This window comes from Protopterus annectens, chromosome 4.part1 (genome assembly GCF_019279795.1).
Source record: "Protopterus annectens isolate FY-2018-M chromosome 4.part1, PAN1.0, whole genome shotgun sequence".
In the NCBI taxonomy this organism is placed as follows: domain Eukaryota; kingdom Metazoa; phylum Chordata; order Ceratodontiformes; family Protopteridae; genus Protopterus; species Protopterus annectens.
The window spans coordinates 884,003,932-884,023,931 of NC_056734.1; positions in this window are offsets into that span (position 1 = coordinate 884,003,932).

Genomic DNA, 20,000 nt, shown 5'->3' on the forward strand with positions numbered 1-20,000 from the left:
ATGTTGGCATTGTCAGAAATTTACAGTTGGCCCTGACTCAGGACATATATGAGTGTACATTGCTATTTATGACATAGCTGAAGGAAGTGTCATAGTTCTGTCTGGATTCCTTCACTGATAATCTTACAAAACACCAACAAACATAGGCACTAAACCTGTGTTATACTCTTTTACACACCTAACACCCTACTGATCCTTTTTGATCAGTCAAAAGAGTACTTCATCATAATATCCTGACATGTCCTAAGGTCGGTTTTGTGTGTACTCTCCAGTCCAGCTGGTGAATATGGGGATTTTGAGGCAATGTTACAACTGCCTTATGTACACAGACAACCCTCTCCTCCTCCCAACAAACTCAGATATTTGTGAGAGATGCAACTATATAGACAAACTGGAGGCTGAGCTCTCTAGACCCATGACTGGCACAGTCTAACAGGGGGAGAAGGTAACCGCACACACCACGACTCCAGTGTCACATAGACCTAAAGCAACAGCAGACCAAACACATAAACATACTAAAACATACTCGGATGCTCTAAATAAAACTCTGCCTAAACAGCAGAGACCCCCAAAGCAGACACCCAAGCAACTGCTTCCCCACAATTATACCCACATATCACAAAGTACACAATGTTAGTGTGCCACACAGTCACTGCCCTTAAGGCTAAACAACACACCTAATACACCTGTGATAGGTGACTCTATTGTCAGACACACTGACATCCCACTCACCAGGCTGAACAAGGAGAAGGTCACTGTAAGCTGTCTGTCGGGTGCCAGGATCCACCACATAACACATGCACTCAGGTCACTCCAAAGAAAGTACAGATATGACTCCATCATTGTCCATGCTGGTGTGAATGTCCTGAGATGTTCCTCCCTGGACTACATGAAAAGAGACATAGAGGAGCTCTAAGATCATGTAGCCCAGGCCGGTATGACCCTGACCTTGTGTAGCATCTTACCCTCACCAAGAATGATGCCACAGTATAAAGACAACATGATCAATTTTAACAGATGGCTAACGTATTTGTGTCATTCACAGGGGATCTAGTGTCTGTCGGCCTGGGATGACATGCTCATCATGCCACATTGCTTCACTAGGGATGGCTTGCACCTGTCACCCCTGAGCTTTTGAATACTGGCTAAGGCACTTGCCACCCCCATAGTGCCTTTTTTAGGCAAGGCTCAAAATACAAACCCACCTCCATAGACAATACAAGGTAAAAGAAACTAAGGGTAATGCTGCTCAATGCCAGAAGTCTACACCTCTAAATGCACGCACTCAAGGCTCTCTTCAGTAGGGAGAATATCAATATCTGTGCAGTAACAGAAACCTGGTTCAAGGCTCCTGAAAGCACCCCAGCACTACCAGGTTACACTTCATACCATGTTTTTCGGCCACAATAACCGGGCCACACCACAAAAGGAGGGGGAGTATCCATATACATCAAAGATACACAAACCTCCAGGTTAGTAGCACTGCACAAATCCTCGGAGACCATCCATGTGTAACTAACAGTGGGCTAAACTGCCTTTCAGGTTGTAGCCTGCTACAGACCACCCTCCCAAACTCAGGGACCCCACTCGGCTTTCCTGAGAACACTGGAGAATATGTAGGTCTCTCCAAACACCATTATATTGGGTGACTTCAACTAGCCAAACATTGACTGGGAATACTACTCAAGCCCCAACACCCTCCCCAATGGTTCCTCGAATATATAAACTCAAATGCTATGGAACAACTGGTCACCACCCCCACAAGAGGGGTATACATATTGGACCTGGTCATCACCAACATGGGGACTCTATGTTCCACAGCAGAGGTATACCCCTCATTGGTAAGGTCAGACCATACATTTATCTCACTGGACATCCATATCCGGTACCCAACCCCAGCCAAGGTAATCTCGATGAGGAACTTCTCAAAAGCAAACGTCACACTTCTCAGAACCAAGGTGGTTTCTTTCAAAGCCCCCGGGCTAGTGGGAACTACGACTCATACCACAGTATCCTTTAAAAACCTATTGTATAGACACCTACAGGAAAGCATGGATCATGCTATCCCACATGAATCCAAGACTCACTCCTCTAAAGGCAGGTGACCTGTCTGGTTGACCCCGGCCATAAATAAGCAAAAGGAGGAGGCTTCTACATGATAGAGCAGTATCCCACAAAGGGGAGGCATCTCTGATCAGTACTAGCAAGAAGCTACAATCACTCATAAAATCATCTAAGGCCATCTTCGACAGTAAGATTGCACAAGACACTAAAGACAATCACAAGGCCTCATTTAGTTATGTCAGGAACCTGGGTGGCAACTCCCAGATATGCTCTGAGTTAGTGCATAATGATAACAAAATACACTGAACCCACAGACATTGCCAACAACCTGGCAGACAGGTTCAGTGCATATTTCTCCCCCCCATCCCCCAAAAGTACAAATGTCCATCCCAACAGAGTGTAGCCTCCCTGACATCACAGATGAACATGTGAGAGCTGCCCTCTCCAAAGCAACAACACAGCATCAATGGGACCAGACAGTGTCCCAGGCTGCATCTTACACGAGCTTCATGAAGAACATAACCGTCACATAACATCACTGTTCAATATCAGACTTACTACAGGATATGTACCCATGGAATGGCGTACAGCAACAGTGGTCCTGCTCCACAAAGGTGGTGCCACAAGGGACCCTGGACACTATCACCCTATAAGCTTGACTATCCTGGTCTGCAAAGCTATGGAGCGTATCATCATTGAACTCATAAACAGACATCAGCAACCTCCAGACACTGGATCCTACCCAATTCACCTTTGTTAAGGGCAGATCTTGCCTCTTGCACCTGGTCGACTTCTTTGAATCAGTTACCAGGGCCATAGACATAGGGAAGGTAGTCCACACAACCTACCTGGACCTCCCAAAAGCCTTTGATACAATACCCCACTTGGGCATCTTAAATACACTCACCAGCTTAGATATCAACACATATGTCACAAGATGGATTGCAAACTGGATCAGGGATAGCACCCACATGGTCGGAATTGCAGGTGCCATGTCAGACTCTACACCAGTTACATGTGGTGTCCCACAAGGCTCAGTTCTGGGACCTCTCTTGTTCAGTATATATTTCTCTGAGGTACAGGCTAACACAGGAGGACTATGGCTGACCAAGTTGGCAGATGACTGCAAACTGGGTGCCATAATCGACTCTCCAGCTGACACAAGCAACCTCCTAAAGGGTCTCACAGAGATGGATAACTGGTTCCAGAGCCATAGCCTAAAGCTAAATGCCATAAAATGCATAGTCATCCCCTTTGGGAATAATAAAGTGCACACAGATTACCACATAGGTGGTAATCCATTACATACAGAAGGTGTACTTAGGGATTTGGGGACCAAAGTAGATAGTAATCTCTCCTTTGAAAATCACGTTGCCAAATTGGTTAGGTAGACCATCTATATAGCCCACCTTATCCCAACAGGTTTCACATCTAAATCAAGAGAGGTCATTGTGCACCTCTACTCATCAGGCTCATACTTGGGTACAATGCCCCATTTGGGATGTACCTTACCCGACACCTGCAACAACTGTAATGACCCCAAAGGTACCTCACCAAGTGGAACAGGAGACTCATACAGATGCCCTACGCAGTTCAGCTACAGAAACTCCAGCTGTACTCAGTTGCTTACCGCCTACCCAGATGTGATCTGTGCCTGCTGTATACAGCCATGTCCAACCCAGACTTATTGGTCATGCTCCACCTCAGGATATCAGAATTCCTTACAGCTACACGCTCCAGGGACATCAACCTCAGCACAGAATTAATAGGACATGCTGGAGGGACAGATTCATATCCCAGAAGCTCCCCTCACTCTGGAACAAAATCCCAGTCCAAGTTAGGCAGAGCCCCTCACTGACCCTCTTCAAGGGAAATCTTGATGAGTGGATGGGTGATCATACGTTTACCCCTGGGATCTCTTCTGGGTCCCTGCTAGACAGAGGCACAATACACTAACCATGCAACGGCTATTTTGTTTGACCTACTATTCAAAGGCACAGTATACTAGTCTACAGGGTGGTGAAAGCCAAACACACGCTGGCTAGGCTTATGAATGCCCTAGGGCTGATACCTAGTATCAACCTATGAACCTATGTACCTATGATAATGTTTGGAGTGCACATTGTTTATTGATGATACTGACTGCCAGTTTGTTATCTTCTTTGCTTTCCCACTTTCTATGTACAACCTATGTATCTGTAGTACATATTTGATTATGACAGGGTTCCAAGATGTTATATATGTGTCTGTTGTCTTATAACTGTGTACACAAGGCAGGATTGGTGGCTAGTGAGAGGTTCCTGGGTTAACACGTGAACTGCCAGATATGTCTGGCCCACTGCTGCACTCAGACATGGCCTAAGTGTGTGAGCATGCCCAGTGTGACCTTTCAGTATGTTGCTGTCTGGAGTCCACTACATTTGTTGCCATGTGTGAACGTGCCCAGTATTAACATGTATACTATGTGTGTTGGAAATCAAGTTATATTTATACTGCAGGGCTCACCTTTGTGTCATAACTTGACATGAATTATGCTGTGCCTGCAGGGTTTCCATGAGACACTTTGCATAGACTTATCAACATGTCTTCATACAAGCTGACCAGTGGAATACTGTTGTTATTTACTGGTTCGGTACTGTGACTATAGTGCACAGTATCCTGGGTTTGAGGCCTGTCACTGCTTTAAATTTTCATACTGGGCAGACCAGACTGCTTAAGGTCCAGTAAAGCATATATGTGCATGTTTACCTGCTTTTGCTCAACTATGCCCAACTTTGACCAGACTTGCCCAACATTGCTCAACATTTTTCAACATTGCTGAACATTGGCCAATATTGTTCAACATTGCCCAAAGTTGTGCCAGTTAGTGTGTATGATTATGTTTACATATACTAAGTAGTGGCAAAGCTGTTTAGCACTGCTTTATATTGCTTAACACAAGGCAATCATGCCTCAGGTGGTACTGAAGGGCTGCCTATGTCGGATGCACATAGTACACTCCCTATACATGTTTGAAAACAGGTAGTGTCAAGTTAGGCATTCCTTTTACTATATGTGCAGGTCAGGGAGAGGTATCATTTCCAGGGTTCCTACTGAGCCAGTGTATGTGCTATGCTTTGCCTCTTTGCCAAGGCCAAAGCATACTGGGCATGCCTCCTTCTGCCTACTGGGGCAGGCTCAGGTTGTTCCTCCTCCAAGTCACGCTCTGCCTGTGATGGCCTTGGCAATGGTGGGGGGCTGTTTGGCCCGGGCCTATGCAGATCCTGCTGCAGCTGTTTTTGCAGGATCATATTATGTAGCATAGCACATAATATGACAATTTGGGTACATGTAGTTGGTGAGTACTGCAAGGCTCCACCAGATGTGTCCAGGCACCGGAACCATAACTTGAGCAGCCCAAACAAATGCTCGATTACATTTCATGTTTGTGAGTGTGCCTCATTATGGCGTTCCTGTTCAGGTGTGTGTGCATTTCTGATGGGTGTCATCAGCCACAGCTCCAGTGCGTATCCAGCATCCCCCACTAGGTGACCATGAGGGATGTCCCCATTAGCAAATGTCTGGTACAGTTGTGTCAGATGCCAGATATGGGAATTGTGGTAGCTTCCAGGACAGCCAGCACACACATTCATTATTATGCCCTGGGCATCACACACGACCTGGCAGTTGATGGAGGGGAAGCCCTTGCAGATAATGTAGCCCCTACCTCTCTCACCAGCTGGTGCTTTGATGCGTATGTGCGTGCAGTCTATTCCACCCACTATCTCAGGGTATTCCGCTATTTGCTGGAAAAGACGTATATTGCTGACCAATACCTCACAGGAATTGGGGAAATATACATGATCACCGACATGTGCTGACATGGCATCCAGGAACTGGTGCAGTACCCTGGATGCTGATGCCTGTGAAATCCCCATCATATTACCATTTGGTCTCTGGAAGGTACCTGTTGCTAGTATTCTTAGGCCAACACATACTTTGGTTTCCACTGGGATGGGTTCCCCTCTGTTTGTTCTGTGTGTGAGGTGTGGCCTGCACAGCTCAACAATTTGCTGCATGAGGTATCTGTCCACTCTATAGCGCTCCACTATCTCCAGCTTATGTAGCCCCTGGTAGGTTACCCTGGGCCTGTACACTCTTCTCCGTCTCCTCACTGTGGGTTGCTCAGCAGCATTTGCATTGTCACCACCCTCAGCATGTTGCATATGTTGCCTTATGACAGCAATGGCAGCCCCTAACATTTCTTTGTCTCAGTAAAGCTTTTTGATTATTCACTTCTCTTAGCGTACTGCAGTGTTGCAGTGTCTATGAGGAATACATAGTGGAAAGTTGTTTGCAGAGTTTTAAGTGCTGGGCTGGGCTAGCATACTGCCTGTGTAATTGCCTGATTCTGATTGTTTTCACCTGCTAGCTCTGCTGATTCTCCCTGGTTAACTTCCTACTCTTTGTTGTGCTTCCTTTACCCTTTCTGTTTCCACAGGGGGCAGCACCACACCCACAAGCGCAAACACGCGCACACCAGCTCACACGCGCGCACACATGCTTACACAGCCTAACACTTGCTAAGTCCTGCTTAAACGCGCGCACACAGGTGCAAACACGCTTACACAGATTTCAACATCCTTACACTTACTTACTCCAGCTTAAATGCGTGCACACGGGCGCACACGCGCGCACACAGTCTTACTCAGATTCCCGGGTGCGCACCTGCATGCATACATGTTGCAACCGCTTCAACCAGAAACTTTAGTGTTATCCACGGCATACACCTTCTATTTCTTGACTTTAGCTAGGATACCTGGTGACACACTTCTTCCAGTGATGAGTAACTGACAGCAGACACATGCCACTCTGCTCCAATGAGCTTACATTCTTTCATGCATACCCCCCTCATGATGTCACCTATCTTCTACTCTGTTACTCCCCTTATCCTACTCTTACACTCCACTGACTGTGCTCATTTGCTATGTAAACTTGGGATTCACTATCCTTACCCTCATTTGCATAGGATTGCCTACTAATGCTTGGTTACATCTCTTAGACTGAGTACCCCCCTTTGAAACCTCTACTTTTTGTCTTTAGCCTGCCATTCACTTGCATTGTATGGTATGATATTCTATATATTCCCTATTTGTGCCTTTTAATGTTTGGTTTTCTGGTTTTTAGGGCACAGCACGTTTGTGGGGTGCTGCGCTACTCATAAACCTCGTAGATCAGGGAAAAAAAATACATTTTTTTTAATATTGCATCGGGGAACATTGCCAATGGCCATATATTTGGCCATTGGCATGCTTCCTCAACTGGATGCAGCCTTTATTTGGAGCTGTCACGGCTCCGTTTTGCTATTTGCAGAACGGTACTCAGTTGTCAACTGAGTACATTTCTGCAAATAACACTGCTCTTACTTGGACAGGTTCGGGTTTCCTGCATTGCAAATTTACCTCATTTGCATGCCTTTCAGCAGCAATTGAGGTAATTTGCATATCCTAACCCTGTCTGTGTAAGAGCCATTTTAGGAGCTCTCTTGCACACCCCTGCCGGCTGTTCCTGGATCGCTCGTCAGACATGTTGGCTGCATGGAGTCTTACTCTACGCTTAGACTCTGTCCAAGTCTTGGTGAATCCGGCCCAATGTCTGAAAAATGCTGTGAAAGTTAAATTTTAAATTTCTTTAACGTCTTGCCCACTTAGAATGCATCACATTTCAGGCACTATACCCTATTATACACTACAATATCTGTGTTCCAATCAGCTTTCAATCTGCTGCAGTATATTTCTTTGTCATAGGGCATGTTAAATGATCCATATTACTCATTTATTCAAAGAATGAGCAGTTCTGGCTTCTTCATCTGAAGGTCCCATATTCAGTCTGATCATTGCAATCTTTGCTGGATTCTAAAAAATCCGGGACACTTCTGCTCTTTTTGAAAATAACAACCAGTCCTGCTTCTAGGATTTTGGCAATCAATTAATTATTGCTAATATCCAAGTTTCCTTTCATGATATTGTGGATAGCTATCTTGTATAGGGTGTTTGCATATGTTTCTGTAGCCCTGGCATATTTTGCCCTGACATTGGCAAAGAGACAACACATAGCACATTCACTGAAAACTCACGGCCCTAAGGATTGACAGATTACTTCTACTCACATGCATGTAGTAAACATGTTGATGCCAGGCAACCCACACAATCTGGACCTATACATGCATTGGTTGTGCATGGCGTGCATCACACAAAGTCAGCCCTGAACTACAGGTCTTCTAACCTCTGCATTCATGAGGTAAGTCTCTAAGCTACACACTAATTGTAAGAATTACTATAATATATAATTCTTTTTAATTTCTCCACGTCTTTTGGGTTTCTAATACCATGATGAGAATGGACCCCATTCTTAAGTCAAAGTATGATTAAAGTTCTTGAAATTAGTATTGTTTCAGTCTTTGATGTCGGCTAGTAGTGCTCTTTGCGGCACCAGCAATGTGCCTAGTAATGACTCCTTCTGCAGTTCATATGGAGTTATATGGATTGGTAACAAATCTAAGCATGACTGCAGATTCTTTTTTATAGGCCCCGTTGCTCCTACTAATATTGGAACTGTATGGGCATCTTTCTTCCACTTTGCTCTTGTTTCTGCCTGCATATACTGATATTTTATGACTTTATCGCTGTCTGTACACAAGACACTGGAGTCACTGGGTGTGGCAATTTCAATGATCAATGCTACTCTTGTCTTCTTTTCTTGGACCACTATACCTGGTATATCATATGTGTGGATCTGCTGCTGTTATGCAAGGAAATATAGTAGACTAATTGGACAGATATAACATGCACATGGGACTACAGATACCCAGTTCAATAGTATGTCTTCTTAATAGTCACTAGGCTTCATGGTTGGAATATTCGCTATATCAGTCAAAGAAGATGTTAAATTGTGGGCTCACTCACATGATATTTAGACTACTGTATATCCCAGCAGATCATGTGCCATTGTTTCCCCATCCTCAACACAGCAGTGTACCCATACAACTGCTTTAACAGAAAATCACCTATGGTATATCAGTGGACTAGGCAATCTCAGGGCTGTAACATACTGTAGATATTCTCACACCATTGTATGTCTCTCCTCATGCAGGATGACAATGTACATATGTATGCTGTTGATTGTGTGATGAATGACTCCTCTCTGTCTGGTGACCTGAGTGGCTCAGTGGACTAGGGAAGCTAGCACAGGTGATGGTATTTATGGTTCTAATTTGGAATTACTCACATATTTTACATGTGAGGTAGTACTATGTTGGTGTTTTCACAGACTGTCATACCTCTTACTGCAAGAAATCTGGACAAAGCCAGTAAGAGTGGGGGGACAAAGGCCCAAACATAGGGACAGATTTCAGATATTGTGCCCATAAACCTAGAAAGTCACTGGCAGTAAAGATGGTGCATTAGTATTGCATTAGTACATATATTCTGAAGCATATAACGTCGGAAACACATATGTTTGTCTGTAAGTAGTATAATGTATTGACTTCAATATTCAATACTTCACCAGAAGACCACAAATGTATGAGGAACAGACCAGACATATGAGGCAAAACAGTGGACATCCTGTGGAAATCAGGAAGGTTGAGAGGAATGCAGACGGACAGTCTGTTGGTGGTGTAGCATTCCAATTGCAGTCAGAGATTAAGTACAGCACATAGCTGGGGAATGCTGTGGACTGTTTGAGGGAAGTGCAGTACTGCAAAAACAGGGGTGGATGTTAATGTCTGTCACATACAAAAACCTGGACTGTAGTACAGGTAGGTGTGGACTGGAGTCACCTTATTAGTACTGACAGTCCCACTGGGCATTTCCATACACTTAAGTAACATGAGCGCAATCTGATTTCCCTTTCATCAAATGACTGGTTATGTATAAATGTCTATACATTCAGATATACATATACATATCCATCTGTCACTATCTCTCTCTCACATGCATAGTATATCTATCACTATGTAGTGTCAAATAGATATGTATATATATACACACACACACACACACACACACACACACATATATATATATATATATATATATATATATATATATATATATATATATATATATATATATAGAGCTATATTTATTAAAAAGATACATACACCCCCATATATCTACAACACACATATACATATCATACACACACATGCAGCTACAGTTCTATATACATCCCTGTTATATACATAAATATGTGTATGAATGTCTGTATTGTCTGACTTACCATAATAATAGTGAGTAAATCTCCACTGTCACACAGCCATACTGTTGCTCAAAGGATCCAAACCAAGGGTGCAACAATACAAATTCCATTTACCCACAGACTCCTATGCCTGCTGGATGTCACCACGTAGAAAGACACAAGTGAGCAAGTGCTGTAATGTATAATGTTGTCAATGCATGTATGGACAGGGACATGCTTATGTAACTGCAAGCAGTCGCATATAACCCTACACGTAACTGTACACAGATAGCTAGGATAATTACAGGTATCCCACTGCTAGGATACTAGACGTAGATAACACTATGAAGCAGTATCACATTGCAGGCCACAGATGCTGATCAACACAGGCCTAGTTTGTGTAATGCACAAGTACTATGCCTGCAGTCATACACGCAACACACTAAATGTGTGGTGCTTATGATAGGTACTATTCTCTATAATGTATAAGACTACATAGGTAGGGGTTCTAATCTCACTCCAGCTCACGTGGTATGTGACTTTGTCAGAGAGTGTGTGCATGTGTGTGTCTGTGTGTGCGTGTGTGTCTGTGTGTGTCTGTGTGTGTGCGTGTCTGTGTGCGTGTCTGTGTGTGTGTCTGTGTGCATGTGTGTGTGTGTGTGTGTGTGTGTGTGTGTGTATCTTCCTGCAAATAAATGGACATGCTATCATGGGGTATCCACCTGCAATGGTTATGCATTTTTTGGCCCTGCAACTTGGTCTTTTCTACAAGGTCTGATGATGTCAGCTACCTTAAGACTACCAGATGAGAGTGTAAAAACAGATGTAAGCTGTGGTCCATGCAATAAATACACTGATCTATAGTGTATAAGACTAGATTGGCAGGGTTCTAATCTCACTCCATCCCACTTGGTGTGTTTGTGTGTGTGTGTGTGTGTGTGTGTGTGTGTGTGTGTGTGTGTGTGTGTGTGTGTGTGTGTGTGTGTGTGTGTGTGTGTGTGTGTATGTCCATATGGCATAACCTGGTAGCCTAGATATATGTAGGGTTTTGCAGTGTTTTATTTGTAGTGGGTGATGTGGCACCCCACCCAAAGGACTGACCATAACAAGGCCAGTGTATGGCATCAAGCATATGTCTTAAAATGAAAGTACGAGCAGATATGAGGTGTGTTGCATACACCATGTACTGTGATCTATATTATGTACCATTACATAGGTAAGTGTGCACACCTTCATACAGCCAACCTGCACTATGTGTGTGCTGTGGCATGTCCTGTATGGATTGATTGGAAGTGGTGCTAGCCTTAATGTAGCCATGTGTTTGTATGAGCCTGTTAGAGCATTTTACAATATGTCATGGAACCATGGGACATATGGACTGAACATAGACAGTACTGTAGCCTTGAGCTGTCACTCGTCAGAAAGATGTGGCTGCATTTACTGTTGTGCAACCAATACCGACATGTTTGGGATGTACATCCCAGACTGGCACTGGTATACTGAAAAAGGCAGACATCACAGCTATCATTGTGTGCAATGACACCCTTGCCATGTCACTGCACAGGCATATCATACAACTGTAGCAGCCACACAGATCCAAGGTACACCTATATACACTGTAGAGAACATGTCCTATGAAGTTCATGTCAGGACTGTACATGTGTAGTCTGTCTCCAAAATGCTTTGGAGGGGATGTGTATGGCTCCATACAAGGATGGTGTCAGTTCCCACTCTATACCTCCCATGTATCCATGACCCAGTACACCCTACATGACACAGGCCCCGCATGCATGCCACACACACATCTGCTGTGACACGCATCATGTGCAGGTTACACACTGGGATGCAAAACACAACAATCATAACTGTTGCCAGGCAACTGTTGGTACTGGACACAGGATATATGTAGATGTGTCATCTCCATCAGAACCCTGGTGGCACTTATGAAGGGTAGCAGACTTTCTCACAGATTAGGAATTCACGAGTATGCTGAATGCCAACATTGTCCTTGTTAGCCTGTTATACACATATAGACCTATGGAATTATGCAGTTATAGTGCTATACCTTACTGACAACATATGTCCTCTGTGCTGACATGCCATCCTGTGCTGCTTTATTTCCACTGTGTATCTATAGGTTATCCCAACAGACTCCTGTAACAGAAACATAAACAGGCCCATGACACTTCTGTCATTGTGTAACTAAACAGCCAATTCAACAACATACTACTTAAGGACCACATAAGGTACAGAAATGTATGTGGCATACACATGACAAATGCCAGCATATGGTATCTCTCATTAGTCACTACAAGTGGCATGGTGAACCAACACTGCATTAAACAGGTACATGTTAAGTAATATAGTCACCCTGTGTATCATATCAGACACATAGCTGCATTTCCTTGCATCAATGTCAAGGATGACAGGGATGTGGCACAAGTATCATCACTTTCACAGGCTGCTGTGTGGGGATGCAGGAAGCCTAGGCTGGATCAAATGGTAGCCAGCAAGTGTGTGAGTCAGGGGGGAATATGTCAGATGGATCATGGAGAGGTGCTGTGTGTGCCCGTAGATGACCTACATATGACAGTTGTGTGTGAGTGTGTGCATGTACACAGTCAAGCTCAGTGCTAGCCCTACATGTGTGTATGTTGGACAGCTGTGTACCGTACATGGTAGAGTTGCCAGTTTACCAACTCCAGCCTCAAACACAGGAACTGGATTTGCCAGGAGTTGCACTGGTACATCCATGCCCAAGGTTATAAGTGGTGCTAGTACCTGATGTGACTGCTGTCTTCTGGGACCATGTCCCCAACAGGACCACCCAGAACCATGAGACATGGCCTGCCATGTTGTGTTGTAGACAGCACACACCCCTCTGTAGCACTGGATGTACTGCTACTACAGGAGTGCGATTGTGCATAGCCATGTGGACTCTCAGCAGATGTTGTTGCTGCCCTATGTCCACAGGTCTGATGTTCAACTACAAGCACACTTTCCACCACAGACAATGTGTGGTCCAAGACAGACACTGTCTCAGCCCACCATCTGTCCATTGTATTAGTCAACCAATCCAGAGTGTCCCCAATGTGGTGGAGGCTGTCATGGATGTCAGATTGTGTGGCATTAATAACCCCAAGCATACACTTGGTGTTCCATTCAGAAGCTGTCTGTACTTCCATGATTGGCCAAAACATGCACCAGGTTGTCCGTGGTGTTACACCTGCAACAGGTGGTGGATGGACAGCAGGTCTCCTACAAGCATCCCTGTCAATCCACCTGTGAGGAACCTCACCAGGTCTCTGGCTATGACCAGTGTCTACACTCACTGGAGCCATAGTTGCCACACATTCCTGTTCAATGTCTCCATCCTCTGACTGTCCAATATCTGTGGCCTCTGGTGATGGGGTATGTGTGGGAATACAGGCTGTGTGCAGTGACAATGGGGGCAGAAGAGTGATGCCTACCTCTGAGACAGATTCAGCCCCTGACACCCCCTTCTGTGCCTCACTGTGGCTACCATCATCATCGGTGTCTGAGGAGACACTCATATCAGGTTGTGTAGGGGACAGACTCCAACCCCCCATGGTCACCTGCAATAAGAATGAAAAAAGCAGTACATTAATATCTGCACTATTGTGTACGAAAAGCATCTAAGACTCCTAGCCATGAAGACTCATAACTGCATTAGCTGTCAAACAACTTCCTTCTTCGCCATTGTCCACAAAACACTACCTCAGAACACAATTCAAATTCAACTCAAGACCTTTATAATCATCACTTGAAGTAAATCAAGTCAAACATTACCAGTAATATTTACCTTTTACTTACTCAGTATGACACTATGATTGAAAAAAACAACACATAAAACCCAGTACAACTCTCTTCACAATTATATGGAAATACACATCTTACTGACTAATGTATTTGCCTTTAACCTGTTGTATTTAAAAGGCATTTTTAGATTACTGGCCTCATTTAAACCAGGAGCCTTATCTATTCTTATGTGTCACTGCCAACGTGTATCTGTTTGTTGAACTACACTCCTGTGACTATCCCCTCTCAAAACCTTAGGTACCTCTTCCAGACTGTCAATTAAAAACATCTTATGCTGTCTCCACACATAATTATGTTTATGTAGGGCATTATTCTAGCCCTGAACTGTACTAGACTATAATTATTCCTTAATAAAACAAGTGTTACACTTACCACGGGCAGGACCCCAGCCTTGGGCAATACTTGATGGACCTGTGAAAAGTTGAGGGTGGGGTAATGTCAGTACCACTGCATTTTGCAGGACAACAATGTAATATGTCCATATATCTCACATTTACAGTAGCTAGTCTGTTTCTTGTTGTATTGGACCCAGTATGTGTATGAGTGTATACCTGGGGTTATACCACCTCCAAAAAAACAAAGACCTGACCCCCATATAAATGCATCTACAGCCTGGCATACTGACTTTTGCAGTATCAGAATGCTGATCACAGTAAGCTTACCCACATGCTCCTCAGTTGTGGAAACTGTGGCACCCACCTCCTTGATGTACAGTGTGATGGAAGCCTGGGAGCTGTCATGTGTGCCTAGGTATGCCAGGAAATCCTCAATGGCCGAGAGTTGCTGTTTTGCTGCAGGCCCTCCACCGGTGACAGCATGATCCCCTGACTATATTCACAGCTCGTTGATGTGCAACATTAATCATATTGATTGCACAGTGGTGAACCCGCTCATATGCTCTGTTCTGCTGGCCCCTGGCATTAATGTCATGGACAAGATGTGACCACAATGCATCCCACTGTTCCCTATTATGTCTCCCCCTGGATAACAGGATATCATGATGCTGCCTTAGTGCTTGCAAGATTACCTCATTCTCTGCATCCAAGAAGGGTGGGTGCCATCCATGGTATATTATTTCTGAAAGACAACACAAGAGGAACACATTACAGGATCAGATACGTGGACATCCACTATGTACAGTTACAGCAAGGGCACAATGGAGGGCAGTATCCACTGCTTGTCACACATGGCATAACCCACAGTGTGACAACATACTACGTGTGTGTGGATACAACCAAGATAGTACCACTACCGAGGTATTCCCAAGGTGCCATGGCAGTCTCTGCTCTATGATCATATGTCCAACACTTCAGTCCATTGGGGTGTATTCCCTAAGGCCAACCACACAATAATATGTCATAGGAGCAGTGCCAGACAAATAGCACTGTGCTATAACAACTACTATATAGGGACAGTCCAAAAACACCATTGGGTCAAACTGACAACAGACAATGCCATCCTGATGTATTTTACATTCTTTGTAGGTGTAAGTCAGCAAGGTATCACTGACATGTCATTATCACAGGTTTGCAACCAGCTTACTGCTGTAATCCCTATGCCCCATACCTCTAGCCTCCCATCCTAATCCTGTTAGACACAAAAAACACTTACATACATGCTAGACTGCATTACTCTTTTGTTGAACTGTGTGTCTGGTAAAGTTTCACAAAGGTGTGTTCTGCGTGAGTAAGGTCTTATATAGAATGGTTCCTCATAGCCAGCTGCCTCCTTTAGACATGCTCCCTATCAGCATGTGATTACCTCTAAACCAATCTGTAGTTCTGAAATGCTAACTGCAGCCAAAACAGCTGAACTGCACTATCATTAGCCAATGACATGCAAGCACTGTGCAATATATAAGGTCTTCATGTACACTTGGGCCCCTTTATTAGCTGCTGAGATGGACACTACTAGAGTGAGGAGACTACATCATCAAAGAGAGTAGGTCTGCAGCAGAAACATTTATATAGAGCTGTGTGTACTACAGGCTGCAGCTACTGCTGCAGGTCGAAGACATAGCCAGAGTGTGTGGACATTTTGGAGGACAACAAGCTGTAGGTGCATCTGTGTCAACTGTGTGAGCCCTATTGTAGAGGCAGTGCCATGGTTAAAGTACCTTTTACACTCCAATTAAGGCATGTGTTTATGGTACAGATGTTACTGAACTGTGTAAATAACAGAGTACTAGGGATCATATTGCACTGCTATACAGATATGTGAAGTGTGCCCCTACCTGCAGGCCTGTGACTTCATGCACTGAAAAGTGGTTATTTAATATGCAATGCTTTGTGTGGATAAAGAGTGTATTAGTGATCCATTAATTGCTGTCTCCATAATATTGCAATTGAAATGAAGCACAACACTGGATTTGAACCCAGGACTGTGTGTGGCAAAATGTACTGTATGCAAGTCATTTAGCAGACTGAGCTCTTGAGTCACTGCTATAATGTGTACTTGCAAGATATATGTGCACACATACAGGCTGTGACAAACATTTTCTACATCTATCAGTATGTGCATGACTTTATATGGATGTATTTTGGCACCAGAGTTTCAGCTGAACATGTATTTTGCCATGAATGCCTTTAGCAGGTGACTTTCTACATGTTAATAGGTTCATAGGTTCATAGGTAGGTACTACGCTATTGGCCATAGGGCCTATACAATCCTATCCATAAGGTTCCATGGCTATTGCTTCCCACAAATATTTACTTTCCAGGACGCCTGTCTAGCAGGGCTACTGATGTAATCACTGGAGTGAATTTCCTATTTCCCATCCAATCTTCAAGGTTCCTCTTGAAGAGGACCATTGAGGCGCTCTGCCTGACATGTATGGGCAGCCTATTCCAGAGTATGGGGAGTCCCTGGGTCAGGAACCTATCCCTCCAGCATGTTCTACTCATTGTGATGACAAGGTTAAAATCCCAGGAGCATGTGGCTTGGAGGAATTGGTATTTTTTTAAATGTAGCATGTCCAACAACTCTGGGTTTGACATGTCCATGTATGTTAGGCAGAGATCACGTCTGAGTAAGTGATATGTAACAGAACATAGCTGGAGTTTCTTTAGATGGTCAGCATAAGGCATCTCCTTTAGGCTGTGATTCTTTTTGCGAGGTATTTCTTCAGCCATTCTAGTTGTTGCAGATGTCTTGTGAGGTACATACTAAATGGGGCATTGTATTCTATAATGCGTCTAATGAGGGATGAGTACAGAGGGACAATGACCTCCTTTTTTCTGGATGAAAAGCCCTTAGTGATGAGGTGTGCCATGTAGAAGGATTTTCTAACTGTTGTGGCTATGTGGTTATGAAAGGTGAGACCACTCTCCACCTGTGTCCCTAGGTCTCTAATCACACTTTCGGTGTTTAGTGTACTGCCACTTATGTGGTAGTTCACAGGTACATGTTTTTTTCCCAAAGGGGACAACTATACATTTTTTGGCATTTAGTTTGAGCCCATGGCTCTGGCACCAGGCATCTGTTTCGGTAAAGCCCTTTTGTAGACTATCCACATCATTTGGGGATTCAATAATGGCTCCCAGCTTGCAGTCATCTGCGAACTTTGTAAGCCAGAGTCCTTTAGTGTTGGCCTGTACTTCAGAGAAGTAGATGCCCAACAAAAGTAGTTCTAGGATAGAGCCCTGTGGTACACCACTTGTCACTTGTCTGGAGCTGGATTTGGAGTCAGTTACTTTTACAGTGTGTGTTCTTTCAGTAAACCAGGGATTAATGCCCAGCTTAGGAAGTTTATCTATGATTCCAAATTGCAGATAAAAGGGCACATTTACCTCTGATCACAGGCCCCAGTTACATCTGTTATCATGTGTTTGGCTCTTCTAATAGTGCACTATTGCACCGGAATCAAAGGTACACTCCCATTTTTCCATTACTGTTTCATCCAGTTTGTGCAGTGCTGTGCAGAGCACAGCTTCACTGAAACATGCCTAATGACTGTAACTGGCAATTATTATGTTTTGTTTAAACCACCTATTTGAATTAAGAGTTGTGTGGTGTGATGGGTTAATGCAGTCTGCTGCAGGTGTGATAGGCTTGGGTTCGAAACATAGCAGAGGTGTTTAGTTTGCACGTGATTACAATGTTAAAAACACATATATGCATTATAGCTCTATTTAGCTGAGCTAAGTGAAGAAAGAAGGGGAGAAAGGAAAATAGTAAAATGGGGGCAAGCAGGGTGAAAACATATTGAAAGTCATGAAGGGATGTGCAGAAAGTGTGCAGGAAAGAACCATAGCTATCAATTTCTAGTAAAGCAACAACTGTGCACTTTGACAGATTTGTAGATTAATTTGGATTCTCAAATCCCAGAGATAGAGGGGTGAGGACAACAAAACTGCATTTTAAAGAAAATTGGACCAAATTACATGTCCAGTGGTCATGTGTATGGAATGGAGAGCTATACATGGGACGGTATTTTTTTTTGTGGGACAGCTGCCCATTTTTTTAAAAGTGAGAGTGGAATGTTGGGGAAGAGACATATGTCCATGTTAGTGAGGTACGCTGGGTAGGTGAGGATGCATTTGCAAACAGACAAGATGGACAAGATAGCAGGCAGCACAGTGTGTGACACATGAGGGGGTGAACACCTTTGATGGGGAGGGTGTTGTGGAATATGAGTCCTATGTGCCTCCAGACGACAGCAGTATGACTTACATTTCCACCAGTGGGACTGTCAGCAGTGGTCCTTCACTGCCACAAGGGTGGCTGTGCTGAAGGCTGGGCACCAGGGTGACACTGCCCTACCAGGTTGGCCAGCATGCCCTCAATCCAGTGCAGGTATTGGTAATAGCTATGGTGGATTATCCTGAGTACCAGGACTGGTAGCTCATCATGGGTGACCACTCTCCCTCTGTCACCGCTCCAAGAGGGGAACTGGACCCACCCCTTAGTGGTACTACCAAATGCTGGAGGTAGTGTAGAGGCAGCAGAGGGAGCACCACCCATCTGGGTCCCAGACATGCTGGGACCTGGTGCCATGGCTAGTGGAGGCAAGGTACAGGGATCAGCCAGAACAGCCTTCCTTAATGTGCTGTGGGACATGAAGTAAAGCAATATTTTATGGTTAGTAGAGTTGGCGCCTCATAGCAAGACGTTGTCCCATTCAATTCTCAGCTAGAGCGTCTTCTGTGTGGAGGCATATGTGAATGGGGCGTGCCTTCGTTGAAGGTTGTGTGTCAGGGCTGGTAACCTGGTACGTAAAAGTCCACTACCAATCATTAGCGGACCGGAGTTCCGCTGTGGCGACCCCTAACCGGGAAAAGCCGAAAGACACAAACAAACAAACAATAACCAAACCACTGTTACTATTAACAGAATGGCACATCATATTTATTAAGACAAATACATATTAATGTATATTATGTGCAACACAACATAATGCAACATAACAGTCAATATGGTAACAGCATGCCAGTGTGAATAAACCATATGGCCACAAAACAGTTAGTTTAACACAATATGTTAATATGAAATCATAATAAAACATAATAATCGACCACATTTTTCCAGCATGTAGTTAAACAAAATATCTTATTATTAAATCATAATAATGCAATACAATAATGAATAAATTAAGATAAGGCATGGGGAGAGAGAGAGAGAGAGAGAGACATTCCATTAGTGTGATTGCAGATGATGTCCCTGACAACACTGGTCATACATACTTCTACAGGTCTGTACTGACAGTTGTGATTACAGTGATTACAATTCTCCTATAGCTGTTGTAGCATGTACATACATCTAAAGGTGATAGCATGAGACATTAAGGGGAAAGCACTAACAAATGTAGGTACAGAACTATTAAGAATGGTTTCACATAATGTGGACTTATAAAACTGTTCTGTAAACAGATTTCATAA